The 27,526-nt window shown below is 37.8% G+C and overlaps 1 pseudogene; it reads right to left on the bottom strand.

Annotated features, from left to right (window-relative positions):
- Nucleotides 1-379: 379 nt before the first annotated feature.
- Nucleotides 380-6,221, bottom strand: LOC124889746 (annotated as a pseudogene).
- Between the last annotated feature and the right edge of the window lie 21,305 nt (nucleotides 6,222-27,526).

The raw sequence follows: 27,526 nt of genomic DNA, 5'->3' as shown, positions 1-27,526 counted from the left end.
ATATATATATATATATGTATTAATTTAGTTTCAGTTTACTAAATTTTACTCTATCTGGAAAGATGCCATATTTAAAGAATTCTCTTGCATAAAGAAAGAGCTGCAACTACATTGTTCCGCACTTATGAAGAGAGACTTAACAAACAAAAGACTAAGCCATTGGTTACCTTCTAGTTTGAGAACTCGAAAAAAGTGGTCAAATTTAGCAAAAAATATATAACTATACACAGATCAAGAATTGTCTTACCGCATAGAGGATGAACTTCACAAGAGAAGCACAACCAGAATCAGAAATATTCATAGCATCAAATTGAGTCTTTAATTTCTTATCATCACCAAAGCTACAACATGAGGTTCCATATATTGTAAGGACAGAATGTCAATGAAGTCTTTTCAGGCAGAGGAGCCCCTGCAATACATTAAGAAAATTGAAGCTAAAACAACATATAACTGCAAATATGTAATATTTAACAACACGAAAACTTACTTAAATCAATACATAAAAGAAGTGAATAACAAGGACAATAGTTCAACAAAAACCTCAAAAAAGGATGATTAAGAAATGACTTGTTCCCATGACTACTTGCAGGCTGCAACTACTATATATATCATGTTCTTTTTAAGACAAAGACACAGCTACTAGTTCTTAACTGGAACCAGATTGATTATATAAAGATAGATACATATACAGTACTATTATTTAATAGACTATATATTTTTCTTTGCTTTAAATTTCAACACATGGTTCCTGTCGCCAACTCCCTCAGTTACTGGTCAAACTTTCTGATCAAAAATATTTTTTTCCTCAATTTGGTTTCAGCCTGTCCTTTTCTCTTTTGCTGTGGGATTTTGACATTTTCTTTTGTCTATTGAGAATAGAGGCCCCAATTAGACAATCTAATCTGTTGACTTTTAAGATGGTGAAATCTTGGCATAAATACATATAGTAGTAGAACATATCTGGGGGTTAAGAAGAAAAAAAGAAGTAAATTTCAACAGTAATTTATTTGTGGCTTCCATTCGCTATGTAAATTTCAACAGTATTCCATATCCAGTTATTTCATTCTAAAGTTTAAGGTTAAGCAACTTTTCCAGAAGAAGTCGGCAAAAGGAGTACCTTGACTGTGATATTTTTATACATTGAGAGAACTGCTTCCTCATTTTGATGGTGAGTTTGCAAACACAATTTTTCCTGGAAAGTTAATTATAAGAATAATTAGAGAAAAATCATTCTTATTATAATCTACACATTTGATTTTAAAGAAACATAAATTGAAATTGAAATACAGAGAGAACATAACAAAATGGTTTAGTTAAAAAGAAAAAATGCAAAAATAGCAATAATATTTTCAGGTCCAGATGGTCCTTTCAGGTCAAACACTGTTAGGGAGGAGGGGGAGTTTAGGGGTGGGAGCAGGGTTGTGTCGAAGAAAGACGAAGCTGAGAAGAGAGATAAATTTATTTAAAAGGTAAACTAATGTTTTAAAAAGGGAGGAAACTGTCAATTCAAAGTCAGATGAGTTCACATTAAGGAATTTGATTCAAAAGCTTCATATCAATCTACTGCAAATAAGTAGTAGGAAAGTTGAACAAAGAATGGTAATCTTTTCTTGATAAATAACCAAGAATGGTAATGTTGATTAATTCATGGACTATACATGCCTTTTCTTCTGTGTCATCAAAGCACTGAGTGAGCCTAGACACAATTTCTTCCGTCTCTGGGGGAGAATACTTCAAATTAAAAATTTTCCCTGTTATTGGATCTAGCTTACGACCAACCACTCTCTCAACAAGAATCTCTTCAGGTACCTACATACATAATAAAACTTATGACAGAGTGAAAGTTATCTTATAGCGAAACATACTGGGGTTAAAGCCGATTGCAAGAGAAACAAAGAAAAGGTCAAGGAATCTGAAATATTTAAAAGTATCTTTCTAAGAGTCTAAGTTATGTAATAGCATAATTTTATGTGCGGTCTAACTAAACAAAAGGAACTTCACTAAAAAGGAATGAAAGAACATGAGGCACGTAGTAACAACAGAATATCACTTCCATAAGAATAAAGAGGTCTGGTTGGAAGCCAAATTCTTTGAGTTTTATGGCTTGATAAGAGCTCCGAGGTTATCCATCTAAAAGCCAACCCTTCTTTTGAGAATCTGGACCATTTAACCGCTCTTTGACCATCTACACTAGAAGAAGATACATATTATCAATCTATAAGATATTGGGAACTACTACAGTTTTAACCAATATAGAATACTAATTGAAGCAGGCAATGCATGAATAAACCTACCGTCACAATAATTTCATCTGGTACCAGTTTCCCTTTATCCATGAATTTCTTTGCGTGCTTCCCATTTTTAGATGCCGCGGTAATTTCTGCCCTCAGTAAATCTCCAGCAGCAATATGCACCAAACCATACTGCTCATACGACCAAAAGTGGATGGACACAATATCTCATCAGAGATGAATACATACTGAGGAACACAGGGGGTATTATGATGCAACTAAAGTCAAATGCAAGCCACCATTGTACAATTACACCCTAATTGAGGAAATCAACAACCAACACATTTATCAAACAAAAGCTAAATTAGTCAAGACCTTTTTTTATAAGGTAAATAATTTATACAACATTTGGGGGGAACCTTGTAAATATATGCCAAAAGAAGAGAACCTACACCAAAATATGGTTCTAAAAGGTCCAATGATCTATACAAATTAGGACCTCGCAAGTACACCAAAAGTAAACTAGTTACCAAACACTACACTTTAAATATACGAAATTAAGTTCCACCCCTTCAAAAGCCCTTATATTTCTCTCTTTCCAAATGACCTACGTGATTGCTAAGGGGATAATGCTTTATGCTCTCAGGATTTCCTCCCTCCTGTTATGAGTTTGACTCTGTAAAGCCTCATTCACTGTACCCAGCAAGATCCATTGCATCCTAAACAAATTTAAGGCCTTCCTCCATAACCGACTAGCCACCTTACAATGCAGAAGAAGACGATCTACACTTTCCAACTGGCCAAAGGACACATAACTATTGATGATATATTCTGACTAATTGAAAATGAGTCCCAAACTAGCTATCAATAAATAAGACTTCCAAAATATTCAAAAAACAAATTAATGATTTCTTCATCTATGTAGTAACACCCAAATTACATATAAATGCTTTTAGAACAATATTTTCTTGCTTACTTATCTGTAAGACCCCGAGAGTACACCTTGGGTGGGACATAGTGCTTACAGTCCCAAGGAACCACAAGCAAACTCATGAGGTGGTACCTGCTGTGAGCACTGAGTAAAATTGATAATAACATAACATATGCAGAATTTAACTGAGGAATGCCATAAGGTTTTAAGTCATAAATCTGACAAAATTTGTAAGGCATAACTGATATTATTGATAAAACATCTGCCAATGACAACTGAAATCTGAGAAACTGACTAACTTTCTAAAATAATCTGAAAAGCCTCTACTGACTGGCTGAGGAGCTGATGGGACAAACCCCCTAACTAACTCCGACTGAATAAAAATGACTGAAATTGATAAATTAATTTGAACTAAATAAATCATGTCCTCGAAATATGAAACTCACCACTGCTACGACTGATAGTCTGGAAAATCTATGCGCGATCTGGGAACTGAGCGTCCTAACCTATGATATGATACTTTGTAGACACGTAATTTTGTCCCGTCAATAATATTTCTTATTCCGATATCACACAATTTAACCCCATTTTTTATAATTTTTCCCAAGAAAATAAATAACCACCTCATCTTTTACTTATTATTTATTTATTTTTGTTTTGTTTTATCCAAATAACAAGTCATAACAAACTTTGTCTCATCCTAATATTCTAACAACCGACCCAATCAAAAATAGACACCTAACCTCTACCTCTCCAATTAAAAGACAATACCTTACCACCCAATACCCTCCTAACTCACCCCCACTCACGTGACTCCCCCCATCACATTTCTTGCCCACAAAGGAAAAAATGGATATACATACACCTAGAAAACAAAAAAAAAAGAAAAACGGAATAGATAGAAAAGGTAACTTCCAGGAAATTTCCATAGAAGATACCCGCACCCTTTACACCTATCCGGGGGTCCCCTTGTTTTTTTTCTTTGATTTTGGGAAAATATATAGAGAAGAGTACACGAAAAGAGAGGATTTTTTTGGCCATTTTTGGGCTTCTAGAAAGGGGAGGCCATTTTTTAGGATTCCTTTTGCTTCTTCTTCATTCATCATCACTCCCGCTTACCATCTTTCTTATGCACACACGGTTATTAGCGTTCACAACCACCGAAACTACACATACACGCACGACAACCAAAGAGAGAGGGGCCGAGGAGGCTGTAATAGTGAAGAAAATGAAAAAAATAGACTGAAAGCATCGAGTTTTGATTGGAACAGTGAAACTGGTGAAGGATTCGATCACTGTCGAGCCTCCTTCGGTGGAAAAGTCGTCGAAATTAGTTCCCGTGTACCAAGTCGATAGATTCAGTTCCAAAATATCCAAAAATTCCTTCGTTTCTATGGTTTTCTTAGATTAATCTACTCGAAAAACACTAAGGTCTCTGGAATTAGCTTCGCTTCAACCATTTTCTTCTCGATTATTTCCATTATTACCTCACCGGAGCTTGAATAGTATGGGTTCCTTAGTTTCTTTGGTAATTCCCTGATTCTCAATCTATTTTTGCCTATTTTTCAAAGATTTCGAACACGGTTTTCTAGGTTTTTGGCATTGTCAGTCTTTGACTTGAGTGATACTTTTTTTTTTTGTCGGGATTCAAGTCAGTTCGTGTTATTATTTCTCATTATTGAGTTGGTGTGGCTCGTTATTGAGGTTTGATTTGAGGTTCTTCGGTGCCATTTTTATCTTCAATATATTGAAAGCTCAAAGTTGAGGTCCAATTCTAATCTTCTCTTCTTTTACTTTATTATTTATTATGTTTGGTGTATTGGATTGAACATTTGTGTGATTGAGTGATCTTTGTTGTTGGTGAACGATTGCTCGTGTTATTTCTTCAGTTATGAATCATGTGATGAAGTGAACCTTCTTGAGAATTAAAATTGTTAATCTGGGGCGGAATTGAGGAATTGCTAAAAAGGTGAATTTGGATTGATTAAAAACTTTTGGTTTAATTTGGTTTAAGTATAAATATTGTCGAAATGTGATAGAATCATGATAGGTCGAGTCGGGTAGGCAAATAGTAGGTTCGGGTAGGCAAAGTTTAGAATTTATGGTTTTGTTGAGTGTTTGAAATTTTGTTGAACGTTTGAAATTTGGTTGAATGGTTTGATTTTCTTGCGTTGAAAAATTATACTCATTTGGTCGGGGAATGCCCCGAGGAATTTGTATTGATTTATTCGGAGAATGCCCTGAAGTACCATGTACTTGAAGACGATGCACGATCAAGGCCCGAAACGTCGGGTGGAGAAAGCAATGGAGTGTAGTATAGAATTAGCATAGAATAGAGTAGGTTTATATTTTCACATTTTTCTATTTTGGGATTGTAATAATCAGACTGGACATGATAATTTTGGATTTGTTTGTTTGTTTGTTTGATTGATTATTTTGTGTGATTTTGTGTGGTTTATATATGCATAATGTCAAATGAGCCGATACACTCCACTAAGAGACCGCGATCAAACCACAGGACCGAGGGGTGCTTAACACCTTTCCCTCGGTCAACAAAATTCCTCAGTCGAAATCTCTGTTCGCGAATTAATTTTACAGAGTCAAAAATCATTTTGAAAATGGTTTTCCAAAGGTGACTTGGCACACTGGATTATGCCAAGTAGCGACTCTGAGTTTAGAATAAAAATGAATCCTTTTCAAAACAAATCATTTTCTTTTGTCACTTAATAATAAAACCCTTTCAAAACTTAAAATGATTTTTTTTTGGAGTTAAAAGGGGCGTGACAGCTCTGGCGACTCTGCTGGGGACTTTTCAGAGTTCGAGCTTATTTTTGGAGTTGCATCGGCTTAGTTTGACATTATGAGTGTATAAACGTTGTTTGTGTTTATTTTATCATTATTGAGTGCTTACGTGTTACGTGTTTTCTCTTGTGTTACCGCTTTATATATCTGGCATCATATGCGTAACCCAAGTCAATTTTACCTGCAACATGTCTTGGAGTGCACGTCATGCACAGAAACTCTAGTTGAGTCGCCCTTATTTTAGGAGGAGGAGCCATCGGACGTATGGAGTGGATGAAAAGCAAAGCAGCCACTATCGATCATATGCTCCCCCGAACAACCTTGTTAGTAAACTTCTACGTAGGTCAGCTTTTAGGTCATGTTTATCTGCATCATATTGAGAACTAGCGGGACCCACTTTGTCCTTTGTATGAGACTCACCTCTAAAACATCCCTAAGTGCTAAATGTTGTATCTTTGAGGGTAACATGGTCATTTGACGGATCGATTTAGAAAAATCCTGTGTTACAAGTAAAGTGTGTAGACAAGAAAGTGTTAAAAAAGAGAAAAGGAATAGTGAGTCGAAAAGAAGAAAAAAGAGAGTTTCATAAGTTTTTAGAGTTCTTTATGGCTTTTGATTTTTTCCTTTCACAATTCAAAAATTCAAAAAGATTTTTTACCTTTCGCACTTATTTTCTCAAAAAAACATCAAATTTTTTTTCCTTTTGTTCCTTTATCATGCATTCATAATTCAAAAATTTCAAAAAGATTTTTTTCTAGATAGGAGATTTTTATAAGTGGAAAATTCAAAATAAAGATGATAGAAGTTTTGTATATTTCATATCAAAAATATAAAAAAGATTTTTCTTTTATGGTTGTTGGTGTCGTTTTTGTATGAAGTGTCAAATTAAAAATCCATTTTTTTTTATTTTCATCGAGTACTCGTGTCTCTCAAGCTAAGGTTTTATTTGTTCTATAATCCTTAATTGACCAATCTGGACGAACTGCGCATACCTGATTCCTGCCCCTTGAGGCGGGATACGTAGGCAACCCTCGGTGGGTCCGGTAATCTTTATTTTTGGCCTTTGTCTTAGTCTTAGCCTAGGTTTTTCTCCCCGTAATCTAGTGTTGTTAGTTTTCTTAGCCAAGTAGGCTGATTTTATTCAGTGGTACTGTTCGGCGATTTGGAGTCATAAAGTGGCATGTCCCTTCGATATGTCCGCGTCAAAGTTTCAAGGGTTGGGAATTTTTGCTCTTATCAAATTTTTTAAGGTAACGTCTTATGTGTTGTTACAGGATGGATCTGTCCACAAAGTCTAGAGTCCTTATGGTTGTCAAGGTACCCAGAAAGTTGATCAAGTGGTGGGGCACATTCAATTACTCTGAAAAATATGAAGTGAGGAAAGTCTTAGGCAATCTGGTAGCACTTCTTGATCTCATGTCCCGTCCAGATCTAATAGAGGCTGTATTGACTTTTTCGGATCCAAACAATTTGGTGTTTAGGTTCGGAAGTTGTGAATTGACTCCTACTCTGGCCGAAATATCTCGTTTGTTTAGATTGCCTTATATGGGTCAACGGATGATTTTAGCCCGAAATCATAGGGGCAAGACATTTTTTTGACTTTGTGGGTTGAAAGATAACAAGAATTTAGGGTGTCTCAAACAATCAAGGGTTTCCTTCGATTATTTGTTTGCTAGATTTGGGTCCTCGGAAAGTTTTGAACTGCTTTTGGGATGAATTTTGTACTACCAAAGAGAAGTGGGAACAACGTCATCTCGAAGTTTTCTGTTTGGATCTACTAGGTATCTTAGTGTTCCCGTTAGATGAGAGGCGTATCAATACCCGTTTACAATCAGTGGTGATGGCTTTAGTCAACAAAAAGGAGCAAGTTACCATTTTACTAATGATCTTAACTGAAATATATAAGGTTTTGACTGAGGTGAAAAGAGGGATTTGATTTTTGGAGGGGAGTAACTTAATATTACAGTTGTGGATGATGGAGCATTTGCATGCGCCTTCTTTAGTTAGAGCAGATGTGGTTGAACGTTTTCTGGATGATCGAGTGTACGCCGTGAAGGAGAGAATGTGTTTTGATAAATTTTATTTACCTGTGGGAGTCAATGCTTGGGTCAAATTTCTCGAAGCAAGAACACATGATAATATCCTTTGGACCTATCGATGGCTTAATCCTAAGGTAATTTTTTCTGGATGTCGCATGCAAACTCTTCTAGTTCTGATAGGGCTTAAATGCACTAGGCCTTACAGTCCGAGTAGGGTAATACATCAGTTGGGTAGGGAGCAAGATATCCCACCAATATTGGACCTTCAAAAGAATATAGAGTACTTTAAGGATATAGCCAAAGGGGAAATACGGTACGAGCAATTTTGGCTTTATGCAACAAAAATGGGTGTAGATTCTTTCAAAATAGGTCTGGACAATCTGGGGTACACTCAAAGATATGGAGTCTGGGTTCAATCCATACCTCGGGGTTTCAGTAGGCCATTGCCAATGCAGCTTAGAGGGAGAGTGCAGGAAGAATGCATAGTTAATGACCATCAGAATGAAGATGCGGGGGCCAAAGTGGAAGAATTGAGAGTCCAATTATCAAGTTTACTCGCAACTGTGGAAGGTTATTAGAATAGTCTTTATAGCTGTACTCCCCAGGAGGCAGGTACATAGGCTAGAGGCTTTCTCCCTAATATCAAAGTATCATTGCAAAGTATGTTGCACGATTTGAGCGAGAAAGAGGGAACTTCACAGGCAGGTCCATCTCAGCCAGGTTCATCCCACAGAACACCAATTTGAAGGAGCAACCCTCATATTTTATTTAGTTTGAGTCCTTTATTTTTCTGTCATTGTGTGGTTGTGTCTTTGTTCAGTCGGTGTCATGTTTGTTTTAAACGTTAAGGGTCTTTACTAGGAGTATTACGCATGTTATCTTATGGGTCTAGAATGATGTTTAGTCTTTGTTGATCAGTTTTAAGTTGTCTTAAATTCGAAGTTTGTTTTAGTTTTCTCTTTTATGAAATGCCAATATTGCAAAATTGTTTCCTTTTGTGTGTTCTTCGTAAAAAAAAATCAAAAAACCAAATCAAAATCAAGAATAAAAAATCTTCAACTTTGTGGTATTTATGCATGCATTCCCCGAACTACGCAAGATCTAATTCATGTACATCATGATACGTCGGCAACCTATTTTTGGGTTCGATCTAATCATTTTGTTGCATTGTTTTTCATTATTGTTCCTTTTTTAAAGAAAATCAAAAGCCATAAAGAATTATAAAATGAAGGTAGATAGCGAGGAAAGAAAAGAAACAAAGGATGATGAGACAAGAAAGGGAAAGAACAGAGACTGATACAAAAAAGAGAGAAATTAGGATGAAAAAAAAGAGGTGTGGTTAGAGGAAAGAAGCGAATGAGCGTAGATAAAAATCGGGATGATGTTAAAATGACCTCGCTACCCTCAAAGGCTGGTAGAAATGAGCATGAATCTAGGACAATTTTACCAATGTGATTCCCTTGCTTGTTGTGTGACCTAATCCTAACGGGTGTTGTCTTTGATTAGCATGTTCTTTCAGATGACAATGGTTGGTTTACAGCACTCTGGCTAGTCACCCGTACTTCACTAGATCAAAAGCAAAGCTCGCCATGGCTAGTAGGGAGATTGAAAATTCGCTCATTGACCCAGATTAGGATCCCCAGGAGAAAAGTTCAGAACACAATGATGAGGTTCTAAGACTCAGGCAACAATTAATAGATCTGCACCAAGCAAGGGCTAGTGGCATGCCTTCTCCTCCGCTCCCTGAAGATCTTGGGAATATCTCTAACTGCCCACTATTTTTTCAGGCTCAATTCTCTGCTCCCATGAAGTCATCGAAACACGCGCCAGGATTTACTCCGCAATAATATTATCCTGGTACTTCTAGTGTTGCCTTGGAAATTCCCCAACCAAGGCCCGCTGCTCAGCCGGCGCCACCGGCATCACCTGTTTTCGTGGCTCCGCTACCACCTGAAGCTCCCACCTGTGTTGTGCGTCCAACAATGGTGCTTCCTCGGTCTGCTAGTGATCCAATATTGAAGGTTTCAGATAATCAGTATTACGCCCCGGAGCCTACTTTGAGGATTAATGAACCATATGGGTACACTCAGTCACCTGCATTTCCATTTGATACGGAGAATCCCGTCGCAAAAGAAGAACAGGAAGTCGTAGAGGGAAATTGAAAAGTTTGGAATAGGCCACAAGGAATTTGCAGGGAATCGGAGGTTGTAAGAGTGTTTCGTATAAATATCTTTGCATGTTCATAGACGTTAACCTTCCCCTCAGCTTTAAATTGACCAAATTTGAGAAGTATGCTGGGCATGGTGATCTTGTGGCGCACTTGAGACGTTATTGTAACCAGTTGAGGGCTGCAGGGGGAAGGGAAGAGTTGCTCATGGTTTTGTTTGGCGAGAGTCTTTCCGATCTGGCTTTAGAATGGTTTGTCGATCAAGATATCGACAAGTGGAACAGCTGGGATGACTTAGATTCTGAGTTTGTGCAATATTTTTAGTATAACGTCGACCTAATTCCTGACAAAAAATCTTTGGTCAACATGAAGAAGAAAAGCACAAAAGGCTTTAGGGAATACGTGATAAGCTGGCGTGAACAGGCCGCCAGGGTAAGGCCTCCAATGAAGGAGAGTAAATTGGTAGAGGTCTTCATTCAGGCACATGATGAGTCCTATTTTCAACATTTACTTCCAGTAATGGGAAAGGCTTTTATTTAAGTCCTCAAAATGGGAGAGATGATAGAGGAATAAATTAATACCGGCCGAATAGTGAGTTTTGCCGCGTTGAAAACCACCACATAAGTGATTCAAGGTGGATCTGGCGCGTTCGGAGGTAAAAAAAAGAGGACATGGCGACCATTGTTGCTGGACCCCATTCCTATCCCAAAAGACCGCCTTGCCCCTATCCTCAATCCTAAGCCCAAGCCTATGTCCAAGCTCCATATGTTCCTCCCCACCATTACTACCCTCTGCAAACCCACTATATGCCATTCCACCCCTTCCTTACCCAGTATATAGCGCACAACCATATGCCCAAACCCCTTCTTACCCGCAATGGCGTGCGTAAGCTCCACTAAATCATCCATCAGCTCCACCAAATTACCAATACCCCTCCAGACCCAATTTCCAACCCAGGCCTGAGTACAAGAAAGATAAGGTGGTCAAAAATTATTTCACGCATCTCGGGGAGACATATGCTAGCTTGTTTGATAGGTTGAGAAAGATGAAAGTCTTAAGCCCGATTCAAGGAAGGCTTTCAAATCCACCTTCCAGGAATCTCGATTAATATTTAAGATGTGCATATTGTTCTGACATACCAGGCCACGATATCGAGAAATACTGGTATTTAAAGAGAGTCATCCAAGATTTAATTGATGCAAATCAGATTTTGGTCCAGGCCCCAGAGGTTCTAAACATTAACCAGAATCCGTTGCCAACCCCTGTTGAAACTAATATGTTTGAACTAATATATAATGAGAAAGAGTCATCAAGGTGTTATAAGCCTCTTATCAGAATACAGACCAATGAGGATAAATCAGTGAATGTGGCAGACTCATTAAAAGCAATATCATTGAGCCAGGAAGAAATGGGAGAAGATAAAGTCCAAGAGAGCGAAAAGAAACCCGTGATCACAGTATAAGGCACCAGAAAAAATATCGGTTTAAGTCAGGACAAACCTAAGTTGACGGTGGTAGAAGCTCTGAATAAGTCTATCTTGACAGTGAAAGGGGCATTTGCAGTGCTTATTATCATCAAACCAGTGATCCAACATCCGATAGTTAATATAAAAAAGGTTCCCTGGAACTATAAGAGGACTGTGATGACTTATCAGGGAAATAAAGTAGTGGAAGATGTAGATGAGGTAGGGGGTTTGACTCGGTCAAGACGATGCTTCGTACCAGAAGGTTTAAGGAAGCCCAAGCCAATTGTGATTGGGCCTTAATCTATCAAAAAACCTGTCACCGAAGAAGAAGTCGAAGAATTTTTGAAAAAGATGAAGTTGCCAGAGTATTCAATAATAGATCAGTTGAAGAAAACCCTTGCTCAAATTTTCCTCTTATCTTTGTTGTGCATTCCAAGGAACATTGTGATATTATATTGAAGGTATTAAATGAATCATATGTTCATAGGGAGATTACAGTAAATCAGCTTGAGAAAATAGTTGGAAAAATCTTTGATGTCAATCGGATCAGCTTCTCTGACGATGAATTGCCTATTGAAGGTACGGGGCATAACCGGGGTCTTTACATTACAGTGAAGTATGAAGATTTCTACGTCACTCATGTCATGATTGACGGAGGTTCAGGTGCAAATATTTGCCTTATTTCCATTTTGTAAAAGTTGAATATCAGTGTTGGGAGGATTAGGCCCAACAATGTATGTGTCAGGGCTTTTGATGGAGCAAAATCTAACTCCATTGGTGAAATATAACTAATATTGATTATAGGGATGGTTGAATTAACCATAGAGTTTCAAGTACTGAATATCGACTCCTCTTACAATCTGTTGTTGGGAAGATCATGGATCCACAAGGCCAAGATAGTTGCATCTACACTGCACCAGATGATTAAGTTTGAGCATGACAGGCAAGAAGTGGTTATTCATGGTGAAGGGGATTTGTTTCCCTACGAAGATTCTCCCTTGTCTCTCGTTGAAGCAAATAATGTAGAGGAGACATTTATCTATCAGACTTTGATATAGTGTCGGTGTATCGTATCTTTGAAGGTCAGGTTATTCCAGGGCCACAATTATCTGCCGGTTCTGTCATGATGATAAATAAAATATTAAAATATGGATTCGAGCCAGGAAGGGGTTTGGGAGTATCTCTGCACGGTATATTTCGCCCCGTATGTCCGAATGAGAACATAGGAACTTTTGGTCTGGGATTTGAACCTACGACTGAAGATCTGAAGAAGGCCAAGGAAAAGAAATAGGAAACATGGCCACTCCCTCGCCCAATGCCACTACTCAGTGAATCATTTGTCCAGTGCGGTGTTACAAAGCCTGTACAGTTTGAAGTTGAATTGGTTGATGACTTCCAAAACCTGTTGATTAAAGTTGACATGGTTGAAGTAGGAGAAGGTACCAGTAAGGCAGATATGTAGTTCATAGGCCCAGCTGTCCGTCTCAACAATTGGGAAGTCACTCCTCTTCCCGTCAGGAGGGAGTTTTGGTAGTTCGTTTTGTTTTCCTTTCTATTTTTTGAGTTATTTCAGGGTTGTAACTCAAAATTTAGCTTGTTTATATTCTGTTGTTCTTTGTGTTTAAACCCTCCTATCTTTCTCTTTTAATGCAATGTCTTCCTTTCTTTTGTGTCTAATACATTTTGTTTTTGTCTTTTTCTTTATACAGTTCTCTTTATGCTGATTCTAATGACATGACATATATGCAGAATTTTTAGCCTGATCTTAAAATCCAAAATAATCAAGATATAATGAATCAAGAGGGGAAATATGATGAAGAAGATGCACTAGAAGAAATAAGCAAAGAGTTGGAACAGTTTGAAGACAAACCGAATCCTAATTTGAATAAAACTTAGCCAATTAATCTAGGGAATTAAGAAGATGTTCGGGAAACTAAAATCAGTGTACATGCTTTGCCACAACTAAAAGATGAAATAATTCAAGCATTAATTGATTATAAGGATGTTTTTTCATGGTCTTATGATGATATGGCTGGTTTAAGCACTAAATTAGTGGCTCATAAATTGCCAACTGATCCTGCCTTCCCCCATGTGAAATAGAAGTTGAGGAAGTTTAAAACTGACGTAAACATCAAAATCAAAGAGGAAGTCATGAAACAACTTGAAGCCAAAGTCATTCGAGTGGCTTGTTATCCTACGTGGTTATCCAATGTTGTTCCTGTCCCAAAGAAAGATGGCAAAATTTGAGTATGTGTTGATTACTGTGATTTGAACAGAGCAAGTCCGAAAGATAATTTTTCATTTCCTAACATCCATATTTTTCTGGATAATTATGCTAAACATGAGCTTGCCTATTTGTTGATTGTGATGCCGGATACCACCAGATTATTATAGATGATAAAGATCTGGAAAAGATGTCTTTTATCACACCATGGGGGACTTATTACTATCGAGTGATGCCGTTTGGTTCGAAGAATGATGGGCAACATACATGAGAGCCATGACCGCTATGTTTCATGATATGATGCATAAGGAGATTGAAGTCTATGTAGATAATATGATTATTAAGTCAAGGAGTTAGGCGGACCATGTTAAAGATTTAAGAAAGTTCTTTGAAAGGCTTCGCAGGTATAATCTCAAGCTTAACCTGGCAAAATATGTATTTGGAGTTCCATCTGGAAAGCTGTTGGGGTTTGTAGTTAGCCGTCGGGGAATTGAATTGAATTGCTTAAAAATCAAAGCCATTCAGGATTTGTCCCCGCCCAAGAATAGGACGGAGGTGATGAGTTTGCTGGGTAAACTGAACTACATCAGCATATTTATTGCTCAACTCACAACCACGTGTGAGCCCATATTCAAATTGCTGAAAAAAGTTCTGCGGTTGAGTGAACTGAAGAATGCCAGGAAGTGTTTGATAAAATCAAAAGATATCTTTCAAATCCACCGGTGTTGGTGCCACCCGAGCCTCGCAGGCCTTTGATTTTGTACTTATCGGTTATGAAGAATTCATTCAAGTGTGTATTGGGGCAACATGATGTAACAGGCAAAAAGGAGCAGGCTATTTATTATCTTAGCAAGAAGTTCACTGCATATGAGGCCAGGTACACTCTTCTTAAAAGGACGTATTGCGCCCTAACTTGGGTAGCACAGAAGTTGAATCATTATCTTTCGTCCTACACTACTTATCTCATCTCTCGCATGGATTCTTTAAAGTATATCTTTCAGAAGACTGTGCCGATATGTAGATTGGCAAAGTGGCAAATATTGCTTACCGAGTTTGACATTGTATATGTGATTCAAACAGCCATGAAAGCCCAAGCCTTGGCAGATCATCTTGCTGAGAATCCCATTGATGAAGATTATGTGCCACTAAAGACATATTTTCCTGATGAAGAGGTATTCTGTGTTGAGAAAGTCATTATAGAGGCTGATCCAGGTTCGAAGCTGTTCTTTGATGGAGCTGTTAATCTGAAAAAAGTCAGAATAGGTGCAGTTCTTATCTCTAAATTGGGGCAACATTTCCCGATAATAGCACAACTTTGATTTTATTGTACCAATAACATGGTGGAATATGAAACGTGCATTCTTAGTTTGAGGTTAGCAGTTGATATGGGAGTCCAGGAGTTATTAGTGTTGGGGGATTCAGATTTCCTCGTCCATCAGATTCAAGGTGATTGGGAGACGCAATACTTGAAGCTCATACCATATTGACAATGCTTGCAAGAGCTATGTCAATGGATTGTGTCAGTAAAATTTAGGCATATTCCAAGAATTCACAATGAGATTGCTGATGCTTTAGCCACCCTGTCTTCAATGCTCCAACATCTTAATAAAGCCTACATCGATCCAGTGTATATACATAGTCGTGATCAATATGCTTACTGTAATGCAGTTGAAGAAGAGCTCGATGGTGAACCTTGGTTGTTTGATATTAAGCAATACATTCAATCAGAAGAATACCCAACACATGCCACCATCGATCAAAAAAGAACTATTAGGCGTTTGACTAGCGGATTTTTCTTAAGTGGGGGAATCTTATACAAGAGAACCCCAGATTTGGGACTTTGAGGTATGTAGATACAAAAGAAGCCTCGACAATCATGGTTGAAATACATGATGGAGTATGCGGGCCTTATATGAATGGTTATGTCTTGTCAAAAAAGATTCTTCGAGCAGGTTATTATTGGCTTATTATGGAGAGAAATTCTATTTGATTTGTTCAAAAATTTCATCAATGTCAGGTACACAGTGATCTGATACATTCTCCTCCTGCTGAATTGCACGTGATGTCTGCTTTATGGCCTTTCGTAGCCTGGGGAATGGACGTGATTGGACCGATTGAGCTAAAAGCATCAAATGGGCATAGATTCATTCTGGTGACCATTGATTACTTCACAAAGTGGGTAGAAACAGTAACTTTCAAGTCGGTAACAAAGAAAGTGGTGGTAGATTTTGTTCATGCCAACATCATTTGTAAGTTTGGAATTCCAAAGATGATCATTACAGACAATGCTGCTAATCTTAATAGTCATTTGATGCAAGAAGTGTGTCAACAGTTTAAGATTGTACATTGAAATTCCACTCCATATCGTCCGAAGGCAAATGGCGCTGTGGAAGCCGCCAATAAGAATATCAAGAAGATACTGCAGAAAATGGTACAAGGGTCTAGACAATGGCATGAGAAGTTGCCGTTCTCATTGCTAGGTTATCGTATTACTGTTCGCACTTCAACAGGGGAAACTCCATATTTATTGATGTATGGGACAGAAGTAGTCATTCCTACAGAAGTTGAAATTCCCTCTCTTCGAGTCATTATGGAAGTAGATATTGATGATGACGAGTGGGTCAAAACTCGATTAGAACAATTGAGTTTGATTGAGGAAAAAAGGTTAACGTCGGTATGTCATTACCAATTGTATCAGAAGAGAATGGCTCGAGCGTATAATAAAAAGGTACGACCCAGGCATTTTGAAGTTGGTCAGTTGGTATTAAAGTGTATCCTTCCTCACCAGGTTGAAGCGAAAGGTAAGTTCTCCCTAAATTGGCAAGGTCCCTTTATTGTGAAGAAAGTGTTGCCCAATGGATCCTTATATTTGACAGATATTAAAGGCAAAATGGCAGAAATGGCTATCAATGTTGGTGTGGTTAAAAGATATTATGTATGATATTTTATCCTTTGTTGGTTCTGTTGTATGTTTAGTACTTGCATTTTTAAGATTGACATAATGAAGGCATTTCATTCTGCTATCCAAACATTGTGTCATCCTTTGTTTACCCCATTTGAGCTTAGTTCTATTTTCTTTCATATCCCTCTTTTGGAATCAAAATGGAGTAAAAGATAAAATGTTGAGAAAAAAGACTAAAAGAAAAAGCATGAAAAAATAAAAGAAAAAATAAAGAGAAAATTAGACCAAAACAAACGACAAGCTGATGGAACTACGTACGACCTGGTTCTCCTTTCTCGGGAGTGAGATACGTAGGCTACCCTACTTAGAGCTCGGTCCAACCAAATAAAGATTTTAGAGTCACCCAGTTAACAAAACTGGGGCATGAGTTAATTCTTGTAGTTTGAGTTAATTCCAAAAGTTATAAGTCCTACCCCACACCAAGTGTCGTTTGGCCTCATGCCATCCTTTCTTTCTAACCCTATCCAAAAGCCAAGTGACAACCAAAGAAAGACCTTCAGATCAATCTTTAAGAATGTTAAGGCTAAGCATGCAATGGATGTGATGACACATTTTGGGGAACTACTTGTCTTCGTCAGTATAAGGAATCAGGAAAGAAATAAAATGAGAGAGTCTTATTGATGAAAACCCTCGCGGGCACCATAATGTGATGGTGAGTCGAGAGAAATAAAAATGAGAGTCTTACTAGTGAAAATCCTCACGGGCACCATAAGGCGATGAAGAGTTGAGAGAAATAAAAATACGAGAGTCTTATTGGTGAAAACCTTATGGGCACCATGAGGCAATGACGAGTTCGAGAGAAAAGTGAAAAGGAAAGAAAGTTGTTGGCGAAAGTCTTTTAAGATGTCGTCAATTGAATGAGATATATGAGTCCAATAGATTTGAAGAATCGGCTCAGCGGCAAAGGCACGAACTCAACAACAAATGGGAAGTTAGGATAGGAAATCAGGCAGCTTAATCCAAAATGCATGTCATAGTCATTGGAGTTAGTTGTCGTTATTCAGATAAGTTTTCTATTTTTTTAATAAGGGACATTGCCCTTTTATTTCGTTTACATGTTCATATTTTTGTCTTTTTATGTCATTTATCAAAACAAAAGTTACCGTCATTTGTATACACTTTCAGTCAAGCCTGTGTTAAAACAAGTGAGAAAGAATTGCAAAACTTGCTACCAGTCTTTCTAATTGTATGAGGAAAAGACAAGGACCAACACATGAAAGAAATATGATCGTAATTCAACACAAAGCAAAGGAAGTCTATCAATCGACATGCTACTGGATTCATGAGAGTATTCAGATTTGAAAAGGGTGCATCTCAGAGGCATGGTAAAATGGAAATTCATTGTTTGAGTCAGAACTCATTTTCCTCAATCTGGATCTGGGTCAATGACACGACAAGACATGAGCAAATGTCAACAATCTGAAACAAAGATGAAAGAAACAAGTGTTGCAGCAGATGTATGGAAAGCCAAAGTGCTGCAAACCACCACTAAGTTTTTAACTGACAAAATTATCTTTGATGAAACAGGGGAAAATTTCTTTTCAGCAAGTTTAGCTACCGTTGTGAAGGCATATCTGGGATTTTTACATTCTATTCAGGATCCTCCTGAATAATAGGACTTTACTTTATGTTCAGGACCCTCTGAAAAATGGGATTTTACTTTCTGTTCAAGACCCTTCTACAAAATGGGATTTTACTTTTTGTTCAGGACCCTCCTGGAAAATGGGATTTTACTTTCCGTTCAGGATCCTCCTTAAAAATGGGATTTTACTTTCAGTTCAGGACCCTCCTAGAAAATGGGATTTTACTTTCCGTTCAGGACCCTCCTGGAAAATGGGATTTTACTTTCTGTTCAGGACCCTCCTGAAAAATGGGATTTTACTTTCTGTTCAGGACCCTCGGGATCTTACTTTCTGTTCAGGACCCTCTTGAAAATTGGGACTTTACTTTCTGTTCAAGTCCCTCCTGTAAAATGGGAATTTACTTTATGTTCAGGACCGTCCTGCAAAATAAGACCACACTGTCAAAAATGAAATCCTTCTTTATCATGATCTTTGTTTGGGATAATTTTTGTTCTAGTTTTTTGATTTAGTTTCAGGAGCCCGCCTGAAGAACAGGGTGTTGAAATTGAAAGTCAGGAGCCTGCCTGAAGAATAAGGTGAAGAAGTTGAAAGTCAAACAAAAAGTTGAAGAAGTTGAAAGTCAAACAACAAGTTGAAGAAGTTGAAAGACAAGCAACAAGGCGAAGAAGATGAGAGTCAAGCAATAAGTTGAAGAAATTGCAAATCGGGAGCCCACCAGAAGATTAGGGTGATGAAACTTAAGTCAAGAGTCCAAAAGAAGTTGCATAGATAGGATTTTGTAATTTTATTTATTTTTAACTTGTAATTTTCACTTCTAACGCAATAACAGAGCCGCAGACCGGAATCTCGACGGGACCTCACTTGAATCTCCAACTCGGTATAGTCCATCTTCTCCCAGTCTTTTGAGATATCTATCACTTGATTCCCTCATAAATTGGGTAGATAGGATGTCCGTCAAGACTCGTTTGTCTTTCTTTCTTTTGTTTCTTTCTTCGAATAATGATCGGAACAAAATTCTGTCTCGTTGTCTACTTCTTTGTATGAAAACACTGGGTGTTTACATTCAAAGGGGGCATGATGTAGACACATAATTTTGTCCCTTCAATAATATTTCTTATTTCGATATCACACAATTTAACCCCATTTTTTATAATTTTTCCCAAGAAAATAAATAACCACCTCATCTTTTACTTATTTATGTATTTATTTTTGTTTTGTTTTATCCAAATAACAAGTCATAACAAACTTTGTCTCATCCTAATATTCCAACAACCCATCCAATCAAAAATAAACACCTAACCTCTACCCCTCCAATTAAAAGACAATACCTCACCACCCAATACCCTCCTAACTCACCCCTACTCACGTGACTCCCCCCCTCATCACATTTCTTGCCCATAAAGGAAAAAATAGATATACATACACCTAGAAAACAAAAAAAAAAGAAAAAAAGGAATAGATAGAAAAGGAAACTTCCAGGAAATTTCCATAGAAGATACCCACACCCTTTACACCTACCCGGGGGTCCCCTTGTTTTTTTTTTTTCGATTTTGGGAAAATATATAGAGAAGAGTACACAAAAAGAGGAGGATTTTTTTGGCCATTTTTGGGCTGCTGGAAAGGGGAGGCCATTTTTTAGGATTCCTTTTTGCTTCTTCTTCATTCATCATCACTCCCACTTACCATCTTCCTCATGCACACACGATTATCGGCGTTCACAACTATCGGAACTACACACACACATGACATCCAAAGAGCTGTGATAGTGATGAAAATGAAAAAAATGGACTGAAACCATCGAGTTTTGATTGGAACAGTGAAACCGGTGAGGAATCCGGCCACTGTCGAGCCTCCTCCGGTGGAAAAGTCATCGAAATCAGTTCCCGTGTACCAAGTTGATAGATTCAGTTCAAAAATCTCCAAAAATCCCTTTGTTTCTTTGGTTTTCTTTGATTAATATACCCGAAAAACACTAAGGTCTCCGGAATCAGCTTCACTTCAACCATTTTCTTCTCGGTTATTTCCATTATTACCTCACCGGAGCTCGAATAGTATGGGTTCCTTAGTTTCTTTGGTGATTCCCTGATTCCCGATCTGTTTTTGCCTATTTTTCAAAGATCTCGAACATGGTTTTCTGAGTTTTTAGCATTGTCAGTCTTCGACTTGAGTGATACTTCTTTTTTCTCGGGATTCAAGTCAGTTTGTGTTATTATTTCTCATTATTGAGTTGGTGTGGCTCATTATTGAGGTTCGATTCGAGGTTCTTCGGTGCCGTTTTTTTATCTTCAATATATTGAAAGCTCAAAGTTGAGGTCCAATTCTAATCTTCTCTTCTTTTGCTTCATTATTTAATGTGTTTGGTGCATCGGATTGAACATTTGTGTGATTGAGCGATCTTTGTTGTTGGTGAACGATTGCTCGTGTTATTCCTTCAGTTATGAATCATGTGATGAAGTGAACCTTCTTGAGAATTAAAATTGTTGATCTGGGGCGGAATTGAGGAATTGCTAAAAGGGTGAATTTAGATTGATTTAAAACTTTTGGTTTAATTTGGTTTAAGTATAAATATGGTCCAAATGTGATAGGATCATGATAGGTCTAGTTGGGTAGGCAAATAGTAGGTTCGGGTGGGCAAAGTTTAGAATTTATGATTTTGTTGAGTGTTTGAAATTTGGTTGAATGGTTTGATTTTCTCGCGTTGGAAAATTGTACTCATTTGATCGGGGAATGCGCCGAGGGATTTATATTGATTTATCAGAGGAATGCCCCGAAGTACCATGTTCTTGAAGACGATGCACGATCAAGGCCCGGAACATCGGGTGGAGAAAGCAATGGAGTGTAGTATAGAATTAGCATAGAATAAAGTAGGTTTATATTTTTGCATTTTTCAATTTCGGGATTGTAATAATCGAACTGGACATTATAATTTTGGATTTGTTTTGTTTGTTTGTTTGATTGATTGTTTTGTGTGATTTTGTGTGGTTTATATATTCATAATGTCAAATTAGCCGATACGCTCCACCAAGCGACCGTGGTCAAACCACGGGACCGAGAGGTGCTTAACTCCTTCCCCTCGGTCAATAGAATTCCTTAGTCGGAATCTCTGTTCGCGGATTAGTTTTACAGAGTCAAAAATTATTTTGAAAAGTGTTTTCCAAAGGTGACTTGGCACACCGGATTATGCCAAGTGGCAGCTCTGAGTTTAGAATAAAAAGTAATCCTTTTCGAAACAAATCAATTTCTTTTGTCACTTAATAATAAAACTCTTTCAAAACTTAAAACGATTTTTTTTGGAGTTAAAAAGGGTGTGACATACATCATAGCGCATGAAAAAGGTATTCGATTAGTACATTAAATGTACCGGTATTCTCAATGAGGTAGGCTGATATGCATGATTTTATGAACATGAATAATAATTGTCTGAATATATATATAACATAAAGTACTGAATAAAGCGCATGAAATCTGTAGATACTGAGGACACATGCAATCTGTAAGTACTGAGGATGCATGACTAAGCATATAACATATTTTGAATAAAATTTGTAAATACTGAAATACTGAAATTTGATAACTGAATCACTCATATCTGTATGCTATGGTCAAGCATCTGAAACTGAATTATTGAACTGATTACTGGACTAAGACTGTGGCAGGTATCATCTAACCTACATGCCCCAATCTAAACTAATAGGGGTCGAACTTGTAACCCCAATTGGAAGGGTATTAGTACTGTGCCATGGGTACTAATGCTGGCTGTGTGGATCCACTTTACTGATGTACTGTCCTGAAGGGCTAAGGGTGTCAAGCTTAAACTGACGGGTGACCCCTTCGAGGTAGTTAAGCCTAATCTGAAGGGAGATTCCTCATATCCTACGCTGACTACGTAGTTCTTGAATACAGAGACTGCTACTAACGACTCTGCCTATATGATGGGGAAATCACCATCCCTATACTTGCTAGGTGCTAAATCCTACTCCCAACTGAACTGACTCGGAATGCTGAACTGTTCTAAGTTTAACTGATTCTGATGACTGACTGAACTGATAATACTCATAACATATCCTGAAACTATTCTGATAACATTGAGACTAGGTAAATAGCTAAGTTTTTGGGTATTCATAACCCCAGGACTCAATAGTAATAATAGTGAAATATACTTAAGCTTGGAGGACATAACATGAAAGCTTTTATCAAATATTCATTCTTGTAGGCATTTCTTCAAACACTTGATATTCATAGTTTAAACTAATCATGGGAATAGTATGAAACTTGGAGTAATGGCATGATTTCGACGTCAATAACACATAATCATGATTTAAATCAGTGAATAACGACATTAGAATATGTGGGGTCTGATAAACAACAACAATTTCATGTAAACATGATATAGAATTTCAATTCATGGGAGTTCATGGTTAAAATCACAATTTAAAATCATAATAACTTGTAAAGATCACAACTTTAGATTTAAAAGAGGATACTTGGACTCCATGGGTAGAAGGAATCTATGGATGGACACTTAACATACCTGGGTTGATGAATTCGTGAGAGTTGATGGTGAATTTATTAAGATTTAATCTTGAATTTTGAAGGCTAGGGTTTATTATTTCGAGAGAGAGTGATTTCAATTTTGGAAAAATTGTTAAAAGTGATGTAAAAGTGGTATTTAGGGACTTAAATCCCGTGTTTGGACTAAATAAGATGAAGGAAAAAGACTTAAAAGCCCTTGGAAAATTTAAAACTCGAAACTGGAATCCCAATTTTTACACCCAGCGCGACGCGGTACAATTGCATCGGGCCACTGGAAAAAGGACAATCCCCATTTTGTCAAACGACGTGATGCGGTGCTATCGCGTTACACAACTGGAAAGGACAATTCTGAACTGGCATTTTGGCGTGACACGGTTCTTATCATGATGGCACACTGGAAAAGGATGAACGCCATTTTTGGGGTCACCGCTACGCGATACTGCTCGTATTGAGCCACTGCTTTCACTAAAAGTGTCATAACTTCTTACTCGAGTATCAAATTTGGGCGAAATTGGTATCATTGAAAAGCTAATTCAATTTTCCACAACTTGGTTAGTATTGAGATGAAAATTTCTAAGTATAACAGAAGATATGCTCATTTGAAGTTGACAAGGCAACATTCTTATCAAAATTTTAATTGATAAGGGTTATTTCGATTCGTCTAATAGCTGGGAGTTATTTGAGACCCTAATATACATCAAACTAACTCATAAAATTACCAAGAGACTATAAGATACTTTACATGAGCTTGGAACACGAATCTATCATTGGTTTGAATTTTTAAGGTATTACAATATCTCCCCCTTGGGAACATTCGTCGTCGAATGAGACTGGTTAAGCTGATAATATTGAGGAACTAAGATTACATACTGAATATACATGATGAAAACATGAGTTCGTGACTAAGTCTGAAATATGATTCATGACTGAACTGGTTCTGTGAATGCATGACTGACATGAGAATGATATGCAGCTAAAACTGAGCATGGAAAAGAGAAATTCTATGAAGGTTGTTACCTTAAGCTGAGTATGAGTTTGCGGAGAAAAGATGAGGGTACTTGGTTCGCATATCTGCTTCTGCTTCCCAAGTGGTTCCCCCAACGGACTAATTCCGCCAAAGAACTTTGACTAGCGGAACTTCTTTGTTCCTTAGTCTACGAATTTTTCGATCAAGAATTTTGACTGGAATTTCCTCGTAGGAAAGACTGTTCTGAACATCTACGCTTTCTACGGGAACAACTATAGCTTGGTCACCAATACATTTCTTCAACAAGGAGATATAGAATATTGGGTGCACTGATGCCAAATCTGCAGGCAACTCAACCTCATAAGCCATCTTTCTGAAGCGGCTCAAAATTCTGAAAGGGCCAACATACCAGGGACTAAGATTCCCCTTCTTACCAAACCTCTTCACTCCCTTCAAGGGCGATATCTTCAGATATACGAAATCACCAATCTCAAACCCAAGATATTTTCTCCTCACATCTGCATGTGATTTCTGTCGGCTCTGGGCTGCCTTAAGCTTCTCCTTGATCATCTAAACTTTATTCAAAGCATCAAACACCAAGTCAGGCCCTACTAGTGCAGTTTCTCCTATTTCAAACCAACCAATTAGAGACCTACATCTTCTTCCATATAGAGCCTCAAACGGAGCCATTTAAATACTGGAATGATAGTTGTTATTATACGTGAACTCAATCAAAGGCATGTGATCATCCCAACTGCCTTTAAAGTCAATTACATAAACTCTCAATATATCCTCAAGGGTATGAATGGTCTTTTCTGCTTGACCATCTGTCTATGGGTGGAAGGCTGTATTGAGGTGAACTTGGGTACCAAGACCCTTTAAAAGGCTTTCCAAAAGTGAGAGGTAAACTGAGTACCTCTATCTGAGATGATAGATAACAGAACATCGTGCAACCTAACCAACTCTCTAAGATAGAGCTTGGAATATTCCTCATCAGAATAAGAAGTATGGACTGGCAATAAATAAGCTGATTTGGTCATTCTATCCACAATGACCCAAATTGAATCATGATGCTGCGAGTACGAGGCAAACCTGTCACAAAGACTATGTTCACCTCTTCCCACTTCCAAGTGGGAATGCTGAACTCCTGCATAGTGCCACTAGGTTTTTGATGTTTGATCTTAACCTGCTGACATGTAGAGCACTTAGCTACAAATTCTTCGATATTTCTCTTCATCCCACTCTACCAATAGATTTCCTGCAGATCATGGTACATCTTCATGGCCCCTGGATGGATCGAATAAGCGCACCATGCATTTCTGCAAGAATTTATTGTCTCAACTCATCATCACACGACACACACAGTCTACCCTGGCAACGTAACACACATCTTTTCCTTGGGAGAAAACCTTTACTTTTTGATCTCTGACTGACTCCTTCAGCTTCACTAGACTGGGATTCCTATCTTATTTTTCTTTCACTTCAGCAACCAAAGAAGAATCCAAACTATTCTGAACCCACACTACCCTCAACTGAATTAACCAAACGAACACCTAATCTGGCAAGCTGATGAACTTTCTGCACTAACTTCTTCTTATCGCCCTCGACATGAGGAACACTACCTATAAATAATCTACTTAGGGCATCTGTCGCAACATTGGCCTTGCTCGGGTGGTACAAAACACTCATGTCATAATCTTTCAACAATTCTAGCCATCTCCTCTGACGCAGATTCAAATCCTTTTGCAAAAACACATACTGCAAGCTTTTGTGATTTATGAACACATCAACATGCACTTTATACAGATAGTGTCTCCAAATCTTTAAGACAAACACAACAGCTGCTAACTTAAGATCGTGGGTAGGGTAATTCTTTTCATGGAGCTTAAGCTGTCTAGAGGCACAAGCCACAACTTTACCCCTATGCATCAAAGCACATCCCAACCCAAATATAGAAGCATCACAGTGCACAACAAACTCATCTAAACTATCTGGCAATGTCAAAACTGGGGTTGTAGTGAGTCGAGTCTTCAACTCCTGAAAATTCTTCTCATAAAAATTTGACCACCAAAACTTAACTTTCTTCTGATTCAATCTGGATATGGGGAACCAATAGATGAAAATCTCTCAACAAACCATCGATAATAATCATCCAAACCCAAGAAACTCCTGATATCTGACGGAGAGATTGGTCTGGGCCAGTTTCTCATTGTCTTGGTCTTTTGAGAATTAACTCTAATGCCATCACTGGAAATAATATGGCCAAGGAAAGCTACTGATCTTAGACAAAATACTCACTTACTGAATTTAGCGAACAACTAATGGGCTCTAAGAGTCTGCAATACTATTCTAAGGTGATCTGTATGATCATTTTCATTATGCGAATAGACAAGAATGTCATCAATAAAGACTATGACGAACATGTTCAAGTACTGCTTGAACACTCAATTTATCAAGTCCATAAAGGCTGTTGGGGCATTCGTGAGACCGAAGGACATGACTAGAAACTCGAAGTGACCATACCGAGTTTTGAAAGCTGTTTTCAAAATGTTACATTCCCTGACTCTGAGCTGATGATAGCCGAATTTGAGGTCTATCTTTATAAAATAACTGGCACCCTGAAGTTGGTCGAACAAGTCATCAATTCTGGGAAGTGGATATTTATTTTCTATTGTGACTTTGTTCAACTGATGGTAGTCGATACACATTCTAAGAGAACCGTCTTTTTTACACACGAATAAGATTGGTGTGCCTTATGGGGAAATGCTGGGCTGGATGAATCCCTTATCTAAGAGATCTTCTAACTGTTCTTTTAATTCTTTGAGTTTGACTGGAGCCATTCTGTATGAAAGAATAGAGATAGGCTGAGTATCTAGAAGAAGGTCTATTCCGAAGTCAATTTCCCTCTCGGGAGGATATCTGAAAAGATCTTCAGGGAACACGTCTGGAAATTCCCTCACTATTGAAACTGGCTCAAGATTAAAAGTCTTAGATTAGAGTCTTTGACTCAGACAAGATAATAAAAACACCCCTTGGATATCATCTTTCTCGCTCTAAGGTACGAAATAAGCTGACCCCTAAGAACTGTAGTACTACCCCTCCATTCAAGGACTGGTTCAAATTGGAAACTAAATATAAACTATTCTATTTCTATAATCAACTGAAGTATAGCATGAATGGAGCCAATCCATGTCGAGAATGACGTCAAAATCCGTCATCTCTAACTCTACAAGATATTCTAAATCAATTGGCTGTGATAATATTATCGGACAGTTCCTGTATACCTACCTGGATACAATAGAGACACCTACTAGGGTATACACTGAAAAAGGCTCTGCTAGGATTTCAGGATCGATTTCGAAGTTGACGGTTATAGAAGGGGTTACAAAAAAAAGAGAAGCTTCAGAGTCTAATAAATCATAAACATGTAAATGAAAGACCTGTAACGTACCAGTAAATACGTTAAGAGAATTTTCCTGATCCTGTCGGGACTGAAGGGGATGCAATTTATTTGGACGCTGACCACTGATAGCACTGGAAGCAATACCCTACTGAGTCGGGTGGCCGACTGGAATTGATGACTGATGGGACTGGCCCTGTTGGCGTAAATCCCTACTTTTTT

Source organism: Capsicum annuum, chromosome 12 (genome assembly GCF_002878395.1).
Source record: "Capsicum annuum cultivar UCD-10X-F1 chromosome 12, UCD10Xv1.1, whole genome shotgun sequence".
Lineage (NCBI taxonomy): Eukaryota > Viridiplantae > Streptophyta > Magnoliopsida > Solanales > Solanaceae > Capsicum > Capsicum annuum.
The sequence above is the reverse complement of the archived record's forward strand: the minus strand, read 5'-3'. Positions and strand labels throughout refer to the sequence as shown.